This window comes from Sorex fumeus, unplaced genomic scaffold (genome assembly GCF_029834395.1).
Source record: "Sorex fumeus unplaced genomic scaffold, SorFum_2.1 ptg000009l, whole genome shotgun sequence".
Classification (NCBI taxonomy): domain Eukaryota; kingdom Metazoa; phylum Chordata; class Mammalia; order Eulipotyphla; family Soricidae; genus Sorex; species Sorex fumeus.
Genome location: NW_026606066.1, coordinates 28,893,312 through 28,904,842, shown reverse-complemented (window position 1 = coordinate 28,904,842; position 11,531 = coordinate 28,893,312).

Genomic DNA, 11,531 nt, shown 5'->3' with positions numbered 1-11,531 from the left:
TCCTATTTCATGGGTAAGAAGGATTAATAGTGGGCCTGGAAAAATAGTATGATGAGCAGGTGCTTACCTTGCTTGCCACAGATCGGAGTTTGATCCCATACACCTTGTATGGTTCTCCTGATCTCTCCAGGAGTGATGCCTGAGTGCAAAGCCAAGAATAAGCCCCGCGTATTGCTAGGTGTGGCCCCAAACAAAGAAAAAAAATTGCCCCATATCTGACTTGCATAGTTTTTGATAGAAGTATGAGAGAATTCTTTAGTTTTTTTCTAAATAAAATATTTCCTTTTTCTCTGGTTAGCCTCATAATAATTTCCGTTTCTGGATTTCACCAATTTTACAGATACAATAGATATTTATTTCTAGAAAATCAATAAGCAATTCCTTGAGAATATTCCTTTCTTAGATCTGTGGTTAACTTCCTTCCTTCCTTCCTTCCTTCCTTCCTTCCTTCCTTCCTTCCTCCCTTCCTTCCTTCCCCTTTTTCTCTCTTTTGTTTTGTTTTTGTTTTTTCTGGGGCCACCAAAGACTGTGCTTGGGGGTACTCCTGCCTCAGCGCAGGGATCACTGCTGGCAGGACTGAACCTGGGTTTGGTGCATGCAAGACAAGCATCTTCCCTGCCATAGTATCTTAGGTTTCTGGGGGAGTCTTGAGCAGGAACAGTTTCCTGTTCCTCCCCTAATGGAAAGGGACTCCTGCTTTGCATCACCACAAGATCCCAGGCCCAGCATATTTTCCCACCTCTCTCATAGGCAGGTTTTATTGACCCTTTTCCAAAGGTTGATTTGCATAGAAGGCTTTATCCTTACCCTTCTGATCTTAGCACCATAAAGTGTTTGCTTTGTATGAGAGAAGCTCTGGGGAAGAAAATTCTTTCCCAGGGGCAGCTGATCATATCTGAATGCCCCAGTTCCCAAAGGGGGCTTCCTGTAACTCCTATTCTACCTGTATTTTTTTTTAAAGGACACACTTGACTGTGCTGAGTTTACTCCAGGCTCAGCACTCAGGGGTCACTCCTGGTTAACTCAGGGGGCCATAAGTCTTTCTTGTGATCATCTGGTAGATAAGAGAAGAAATGGCTTGCAGAAGTCTGGGTTCTTGTTATTCTAAATTGCTTCATTAGCCTTCAATTAGTTTTCTTTTGTTCTTGTTTTTGGGCCACACCCAGTGGTGCTCAGGGATTACTCCTGGCTCTGTGGTTAGGGCTCACTCCTTGTGGGCTCATGGGACCATATGAGATATCAGGGATTGAACCTAGGTAAGACATTTGCAAGGTCAATATTCCAACCATTGTGCTTTCTTTCCAGTCCCACCCACAATCAGTCTTTAAGAACGTATTGAGAATTTAGCTGTTTTCTTTTCATCTATATTATGGTGGACATCCCTGATGTGCCAGAAGAAGAAGCTCATTTGTTTTATTTTTTTCCCAGTAAACTTTTTGAAATTTAATTTCTTTAGTTGCCTTGTGCACTTACATCTCTAATGGATTAAGGAAAAGTTATGATTTTGTATATTATCTGTTTTTTTCTTGTTATTAGAATGAGAATAATGTTCTCTTAAAACTTTCTAAAGTCAAAGCAGAAGTAGAATTTTAAAAATCTTTTATATTATGGAAAATTTCAAACATTCAAAGTTGTAGAGAGAAGAGTAAATTCTACTTGGCTTCTGTAAGAATTTAAGATTTTTCTATATCAGTATATACAAATCAACTTATTTTTTATTTTAAGGCTGGAGTGATAGTACAGAAGGTAGGGCATTTGCCTTGCACACGGCTGACCCAGTTGACCCAGGTTTGATTCCTCCGCCCCTCTCAGAAAGCCCAGCAAGCTACTGAGAGTGTCTTGCCTGCACGGTGAAGCCTGGCAAACTACCCATGATGTATTTGATATGCCAAACACAGTAACAAGTGTCACAATGGAGATGTTACTGGGCCCGCTCGAGCAAATCAATGAACAATCAGAGGACAGTGACAGTGACAAATTATTGAAATTTTTTTATGTAGGAGTACTCTGTTCAGCCACTGATTAAGCTGATTGAAGCAGGCATGAACTCTGCATTATTTTTAAAATATTGAAAAAAATTTATGTTGTCTCACTAATAAAATTTAAAAAAAGAATATAAATCTGCAAACAGAAAAAAGTTTTTTTCATAAAGTTGTTCACAATAATTGCTTACATTCAATATTTCAACACCAATCCACCATTATTGAACCTTCCCACCACCATTACTAAGAATCTTCCCACCACCACCACCCCAGCATTCCCCTTAGGCAGATATTAAATTTATTTTGTATTGCTTGCTATGAATAGTATGAGATGTCACGTAGCTGTGAAAGTGGCCGTGTGCTCCTGGAATTCTAAAATTTTTAAATTTTTGGGGTCTGGAGGCATCTCTGTGGGATGCTGCTCTCTTCCAAAATCCATCTGTGAGTCTCTGAATCATAGCCATTAATGTGCTTAATTAGTGCCTAAAGGCAGTTCTTGGATGTGACTGCCAGGAAACCAGAAGGGTAGGGAGATGGGGGGAGGTTGCCCATCCCCACTGTGTGAAGCCTGGACTTTTCAGTCACTAGTCCTGCATACCTGGGTTTTTCACTGGATTCATTCTCATAAATAGGGAGGGGGATCAGGATGAGCCTGTGAAGGGTTCTGGATGTTTGTGGCTGCTGGGGTTCACTTGGAGCAGGTGGAGGGACACACCTGCCCCCTTCTGAAGTGTTCTGGTAAAATCTGCCTGGCATGGGGTGAAAAGACATCTCAGTGGCCTGCTGCTCTCCTCTGAGATTCACTTGTGAGTCTCTGAATCATGGCCATTAATGTGATTAAATGGCATCCTTAAAAAAAAAGTGTTTTTTTTCCACAATGGAGACGTTACTGGGCCCACTCAAACAAATCAATGAACAATGGGAGGACAGTGCTACAGTGCTAATTGAATCACCATGAACTACAATTATAAAGCTTTCATGTTTAAGTTTCAGTCGTACAATGATCAAACACCCATCCCTCTATCTGTGCACATTTTCTACCACCAGTGTCCCCCATATTCTTCCCACCATCCAGACCCTCTCCTGCTTCTATGGCAGACAATTTACCCCATACTCTCTCTCTCTCTCTTTCTCTCTCTCCTTTTGGGTATTATGGTTTGCAATACAAATACTGAGAAGCTATCACATTTGGTCCTTTATCTACTTTCAGCATACATCTCCCATTCTGAATGATCCCTCCAACCATCATTGATTTAATGATCTCTTCTCTATTCCAGCTGCCTTGACCCTCAGCTCATGAGGCAGGTTTCCAACTATGGAACAATATTCCTGACTCTACTGTCCTTGGGTATCAGTCTCATATTATGTTATTTTATATTTCACAAGTGAGTGCAGTCATTCTATGTTTGTTCCTCTCTTTCTGACTCATTTCACTTATGATACTCTCCATGACCATTCACTTATACGTAAATTTCATGACTTCATCATTCCTAACAGCTGCATAGTATTCCATTGTGTATATGTACCAAAGTTTCTTTAGCCAGTTGTCTATTCTCAGGCACTCAGTTATTTCCAGATTCTGGCTATTATGAACTGTGTTGCAATGAATACACAGGTGCAGGGGTCATTTCTACTGTGCTTTTTTGCACCCTCAGGATATATTCCTAGAAGTGGTATTGCAAGGTTATATGGGAGCTCAGTTTCTAGCTTTTTAAGGGATACCCATATTGTTTTCCAAAAAGGCTGGACCAGTCAGCATTCCCACCAACAATGAAAGAGAGTCCCTTTCTCCCCACATCCGTGCCAGCACTGGTTGTTCATATTCTTTTTGATGTGTACCAGTCTCTGTGGTGTGAGATGATGTCTCATTGTTGTTTTGATTTGCATCTCTCGGATGATTAGTGATGTAGAGTATTTTTTCATGTGCCTCTTGACCATTTGTATTTCTTTTTTGAGTAAGCTTTGGTTAATTTCTTCTCCCCATTTTCTGATGAGGTTGGAGATTTTTTTCCTGTACAATTCTACTAGTGTCTTGTATATTCTGGATATAAACCCCATATCTCATGGGTATTGGGTAAATATTCTTTCCATTCCATTCTTTCTCTCTGTATTTTGGTCACTTTCTTTTGAGGTGCAGAAGCTTCTTGGTTTAATGTAATCCCATTTGTTTATATTGGTTTCCACTTGCTTGGTCAGTGGTGTTTCATCCTTAAAGATGCTCTTAGCTTCAATGTCATGGAGGGTTCTCTCTACATTTTCCTCCATGTACCTTATGATTCAGCCTGATATTGAAGGTCTTTAATCCACTTTGATCTGACTTTTGTGCCTGGAATTTAGATAGAGGTCAGAGTTCATGTTTTTGTAGGTAGCTGTCCAGCTTTCTCAGCACCACTTTTTTTTCCCCCTTTATTTTATTTTATTTTATTTTTTTTAATGTTGTAGATTTACAATTTTTTGTGCTTTGGTTTCAATTATACAATGATCAGATACCCATCCCTCCACCAGTGCCCATTTTCCACCACCATGGATAATATCCCTCCCACCCCCATCCCCCCATCCCCCCTGTCTCTGTGGCAGGACAATCCCCTGTGTTCTCTCTCTCCTTTTGGGTGTTGTGGTCTGCAACAGAGGCATTGAGTGGCAAACATGTTCAGTCCATAGTCTACTTTCGACATGCATCTCCCCTCCTGGGAGGATCCTCCAAACATCCTTTATTTGGTGCTCCCTTCTCTATCTGAACTGCCCTTTCCTCTAGGATACCCGGCTGGCCTCTAAGTTATGGAGTAATCCTCCTGGTGCTGATCTCAGCTATTCTTGGGTATTAATCTCATACTTTGTTACTTTATATCCCCCAGATGAATGCAATCTTTCTATGTGTATCCCTCTCTTTCTGACTCATTTCGCTTAGCATGATACTTTTCATATTGTACCACTTGTATGTAAATTTCATGACTTCATCTTTTCTAAGAGCTACATAGTACTCCATTGTGTAGATGTACCAAAGTTTCTTTAACCAGTCATCTGTTCTTGGGCATTCAGGTTTCTTCCAGTTTCTGGCTATTGTAAAGAGTCAGCACCACTTTTTAAAAAACTTTTTTTAATTTAATTTTTTTTATTAGTGAAACACCATGAGGTACAGTTGTGGACTTACAAGTTTTTGTGCTTGGGTTTCAGTTATACAATGATCGAGTTCCCTCCACCAGTGCCCATTTTTCACCACCACTTATCCCAGTATCCCTCCCACCCCTCCCATTCCCCTCATCCCATCCTGTTTCTGTGGCAGGGCATTCCCTTTGTTATCTCTCTCCTTTTGGGTGCCATGGTTTGCAAAAGAGGCATTGAGTGGCAATCATGTTTGTTCTATAGTATACTTTCAGCATGCATCTCCCATCCTGGGAGGATCCTCACAACACCCTTTACTTGGTGTTTCCTTCTCTGTCTGAGCTGCCCTTTCCCCTAGACGTGCAGCTGGCCTTCAAGCCATGGCATGAACCTCCTGATACTTATCTCAACTATTCTTTGATGTTAGTCTCCTATTTTGTTATTTTATATTCCCCAGATGAATGCAATATGTCTGTCCCTCTCTTTCTGACTCATTTCACTTAGCATGATACTTTCCATGTAATACCACTTGTTTATAAATTTCATGACTTTTCTAACAGCTGCATAGTACTCCATTGTATAGATGTACCAAAGTTTCGTTAACCAGTCATCTGTTCTCGGGCACTCAGGTTTTTCCAGATTTTGGCTATGAACTTGGCATTAAAAGTTTAAGTTCAAGATAGGATCGAGAAGATCAGCCAAAGAACTTCACATCAGGACCCATGGCCTAGAATGGAACGAACAGGGTGAGAGACTGTCTGAGTTCATCATGTCGACCAAGACCATCCATGGTAGCTCACAGTTCCAGAAGGCCGAATCTAAACGTTGGACATGGGAGTCTCCTAGTGGACGGTTCCACAATGAAATTGATCACATCATATTCAATCAACGGGTTTGCCTGACCCATGTCACTGTTGTCCCAAAATTCCAAATGGGTTCAGACTGTCATCTCCTTCGTGCAAAATTCTACTTCACAGAGCGGGGAGAAAGGGCTGCAAAGTTTAAAAAGAGAACTCCCAGAACGACCACCAACTGGGAGCTCTTTGGCACTCTTCTGTTTGAATTTCAGGAGTGTTTTGTCTAGCAAATGGCCTGCTTTTGATCTCTTTCAGGATTTATTTATGGCTTTCTGAATCAAGGCCTATAAATGGGCTTGTATAGCTGAGCTAGATGTGGTTTGTGGGTGTGATGGCAAGATGCCATCGTTGACAACATTGACAAGGAATACGATCGACTGGTTCAGCACCTCCATGATTGTGCGAGGAATGCCAAGAGAGAGATAGCCACAAAAAAATGCCTGTCTTCGAAAACTCTTGAGCTTATTCGCCAACATGGTTTGGCGCATGCCTCAGGCAACCACAAGCGAATGTCCAAGCTCTCAAAGCAGTGCAGAGATGTGATCAAGGAAGACCTCAAAGAGAGAAGAGCAGAAGTGCTGGTAGATGCGGCAGAAGCCAGGAAAAGTATTCGTAATGCCCACCTGTCCCTCGCCAACTACAAGACCAAGATGACTGCCCTCAGATGTCCTGATGGATCTATCACATCTTCCAGAAGGGCAATGGAGAAGATTATCCATGACTTCTACTCAAATCTCTTCGATAGCCATGTCCACTTGACGACATACCAAATTCCACAGGATGGATATGTCGTTCCCAATGTTCTCCCTTCCGAAATCCAACACGCCATTTCGTCAGTAAAGAAATGAACAGCACCCGGCCCAGACAAGGTCACACCTGAACACCTGAAGAACCTGCCGTCAGTACTCATCAATATGCTGGCTCGGCTCTTCACACACTACCTGTCTGAATGCAAGTTTCCGTCCCAATGGAAAACCAGCAGGACTGTACTACTGTACAAGAAGGAAGACATCCATGACATTGGCAATAGCGGCCACACGACATCATTTGATACTTGTAACCAGCTGTAGGAAACAAATTATTTCACAATGCCTTTTCAGCATGTCTGATTTGGGGGTGTAAACTCTAAAGAATAATGGTGCATCTTTTGTCGAAACAATGAATCTAATCAAAGTAGATAGAGTGTTAACTAGAATTCATCTGCCTCACAGGCATTGGGAAGGTTGGGAGGGGGGTTTATTGGGGTTCTTGGTGGTGAAAAATAAGTATTGGTGAAGGGAAATGTGTTTGATAATTACATGACCGAGACTTAAACCTGAAAGCTTTGTAACTTTTTCCCACAGTGATTTTGGATTTCTGGTTTTTTACTTATTAAGCCTGGAAGTATTTCTGTTGAGAGTCAGATAATTATAAGATTAGTTTCTGTGCTCTGGGGCCATGGCCATGCCGGAGAGCCGCTCATGGGGGGCAACTCGTGACCTCGGTAGGGAATGAAGGACGAGCCGGGAATGCCCCCCTTCCCATGAGGTTTCAGTCACCTCATCACGACCGGCTCATACCTGGCTTACCATAAAGCTCCGAAGCGGCTGCCATCTTTCTTTCCAGAGGGAAAAAGGTGGAAGGGAGCGACACCCTTTCCCCTCCAGGCAGGCATGGTGGTGTGGATTAACGCATAGTCCATTCACTTTTCTGCCATAAGCTGCCGGGCTCTGCATTAAGTCCATCAGCACCACTTTTTGAGGAGGCTTTCCTTGTCCCAATTCACATTTTTTGCTTCTTTATCAAAGGTTTAGTGATCATATATTTGAGAGTCTGTGACAGAATATTCAAGTCTGTTCCCATCTTCTTTTTCCCAAGGGTTGCTTTAGCTATTCATGGAGGTTTATTGTTCCGTTTGAATTTCAGGAGTGTTTTGTCTAGCAAATGGCCTGCTTTTGATCTCTTTCAGGATTTATTTATGGCTTTCTGAATCAAGGCCTATAAATGGGCTTGTATAGCTGAGCTAGATGTGGTTTGTGGGTGTGATTCCCACATACCTAACTTTTGTCCATTTAATTTCTTGGGTAATTTGGTCCCAAGTTGTTGGGGTCCTGCCCGAGGCAAGAGGCAATTTGGGGTTATCAAGAAGCCCTAAGGCACCATCAGGCTGCTGATGTATTCATCCCGTAAGTAGTACAGGTTGACCTACTGGTGGCACTGGACCTGCCCTCCTGCCCCCTATTTTTTTTTTTTTATTGAGTCCTGATGAGATACACAGTTAAAAATTGTTAATGATTGTGTTTAGGTCAAATCAACTTATTTTTTAGCAGTGATATAGTATCCTATAGTAACACTTTTAAAAACTGAGGTAATGTGATTTAAATTGTATTAATATTTAGGCTTTACACTGACAGTGCTACTACACCATCACTATTACCAAAGCACCAATATTCCTCCCCCACTGTCTTTTGGTTCCTCCTATGTCCTTACCCTCAACCTCCACCTTTGGTAATCTCAGTTTTAATCTTTATATTCCACTTAACAGTAAAGATCATCTGGAATTTGTCTTTTTCCTTCTGACATCACTTGATCACCTGACATCCCGTTATTCATCGATTTGCTTGAGCGGGTGCCAGTAACATCTCCATTCGTCCCTGTCATGTGCTAGTGTAGACAAATGGCATCTGCTCGTTCTAGGAACACGAAGAACCTCAAACAGATCGTTCAGGGTCTTGACGAGGAAGTCTGACCATCTCGTAGGTGGGTGGCCACGTGATCTTTTGACGTCCTGTGGAATCCAGTCGGTAATGGCTCTAGTCCAGCAGTCATCTCCAATTCATATTACGTGTCCAGCCCATCTGATTTTCGACGCCTTGGCAAACAAGACAGCATCCCTGATTCTTGATTGTTGACGGAGGTCGGAACTCTGGATTCTTTCTCTCACTTGAGTGAAGTGTGATACTCCAAGCATAGCTCTTTTGATTCCTCCTTGGGAGAGCCGAATAGCATTCTCATCCTGTTTTTGTAGGACCCAGGTCTCTGAGGCATATGTTAATGAGGAAGAACAGTGGATTTGGAGAGATGTGCCCAGAGCTGGAGGCTCTTTGTCCTCTTAGCTATTTCTTCGATGCTCTTGAAGGTGTTCCAAGCCTCTCGCTTCCTCCTGTGCAATTAAGGTGCCAGGTTATTCGTCATGTTGACTTCTCGACCTAGGTACACATAACTGTTGCATTCAAAGATGTTTGCTCTGTTGAGAGTGAATGGAACTTCAGGAACAAGACCATTTCTCATAAACATTGTCTTCATGAGATTCAGCTGTAGTCAGACATTTCCACACTCATGGTCGAAGTCGGCCAGCTTTTGTGCAGCTTGGCTAATATTTGGTGTTACTAGAACGATGTCATCAGTGAAGCGGAAGTGGTGTAGTTTCTGACTGTCTATCTTCACTCCCATTTCTTTCCATTCCAGTTGTCGCATGACATTCTCGAGGGTGGCACTGAAGAGTTTCGGTGATATGGTATTGCCCTGCCAAACCCCTCTTTTTTTTTATTAAAAAATTTTTGATAGTGAGACATCATGAGGTACAGTTGCAGACTTACACATTTTTGTGCTTGGGTTTCAATTATACAATGATCAAATACCATCCCTCCACCAGTGCCCACTTCCCACCACCACGGATCCCAGTATCCCTCCCTCTCCCCATCCCCCCCATCGCACCCTGTCTCTGTGGCAGGGCATTCCCCTCTGTTCTCTCTCTCCTTTTGAGTGTTGTGGTTTGCAAAAGAAACATTGAGTGGCAATCATGTTTGGTCTATAGTCTACCTTCAGCATGCTTCTCCCATCCTGGGAGGATCCTCCCAACACCTTTATTTGGTGTTCCCCTCTTTATCTGAGCTCCCTTTTTCCCCTAGTATGTGTGGTTGACCTCCAAGTCATGGAGTAAAATTCCTGGTACTAATCTCGGTCATTCTTGGGTGTTAGTTTCCTATTTTGTTACTTTATGTTCCCCAGATGAATGCAATCTTTCTACGTCTATCCCTTTCTTTCTGAGTCATTTTGCTTAACATGATACTTTCCATGTAACACTTGTATGTAAATTTCGTGATTTCATCTTTTTAACAGCTACATAGTACTCCATTGTGTAAATGTACCAAAGTTTCTTTAACCAGTCATCTGTTCTCGGGCACTCGGGTTTTTTCCAGATTCTGGCTATTGTAAAGAGTGCTGCAATAAACAGGCAATTGCAGATGTCACTTCGACTATACTTTTTTGCCTCTCTGGGATATATTCCCAGGAGTGGTATTGCTGGATCAAATGGGAGCTCAGTTTCTAATTTTTTGAGAATCATCCATACTGTTTTCCAAAAGGGCTGAACCAGTTGGCATTCCTACCAACAGTGAAGGAGTGTCCCTTTCTCACCACATCCGCACCAGCACCGGTTGCTTTTGTTCTTGTGGATATGGGCCAGTCTCTGTGGTGTGAAGTGATATCTTATTGTGGTTTTGATCTGCATCTCCCTGATGATTAATGATGTGGAACATTTTCTCATGTGCCTTTTAGCTATTCGGATTTCTTCTTTGTGAAAGTTTCTATTCATTTCATCTCCCCATTTTTTGATGGGGTTGAATGTTTTCTTTTTGTGGAGTTGAACCAGCACTTTGTATATCCTTGAAATTAACCCCTTATCAGATGTGTAGTTGGCCAATATCCTTTCTCATTCTGTAGACTGTCTTTGTATTTTGGTCACTGTTTCTTTTGAGGTGCAGAAGCTTCTTAATTTAAGATAGTCCCATTTGTCTATCTCTGTTTTCACTTGCTTGGTCAGCGCAAACCCCTCTCTTGACATGGATGATCACTTCCTTGTAGAGTGGTGAGATCCTGGTGGTGAATCCGTAATACAGCTCACGGAGGATCCTGATGTATTGAATTTGAACACCCTGTTTGGCTAGGGCTTCAATGATTGCTTCTGTCTCAACAGAATCAAAGGCCTTCTTTAAATCAATGAATGTTAGACAGAGCGGCATCTTGAACTCCCGAGAAACCTCAATGAGCTTGGTTATTGTGTGGATATGGTCTATAGTGCTGAATCTTTTTCAGAAACAAGGCTTGCTTGCATGGTTGTCCTTCATCTAGTGTACTGCCAATCCTATTCAGGATGACTCGAGTGAACAGCTTGTAGACGACAGACAACAGGCAGATGGGGCGATAGTTGCCAATGTCGTGGATGTCTCCCTTCTTGTATAGTAGTACAGTCCTGCTGGTTTTCCAATGGGATGGAACTTTGCATTCAGACGGGTAGTGTGTGAAGACGTGGACCTCCACTACTTCCACTACCCAGCCATCGCCGCGCTCCAGGACGCTTTCCGGACGCTCAGGCCGAGACTCACACACAAGAAAGCCCCACAAAACCAGGTTTGCAAAGTAGTGCAGAGAAGTGATAAAGGAAGACCTCAAAGAGAGAAGAGCAGCGGCACTGGCAGATGCAGCAGAAGTCGGGAAAAGCATTTGCAACGCCTGCCTGTCCTTTGCCAAAAACAAGACCAAGATGACTGCCCCCCGATGTTCTGATGGGATCTATCACATCTTCTAGAAGGGCAATGGAGAAGATTGT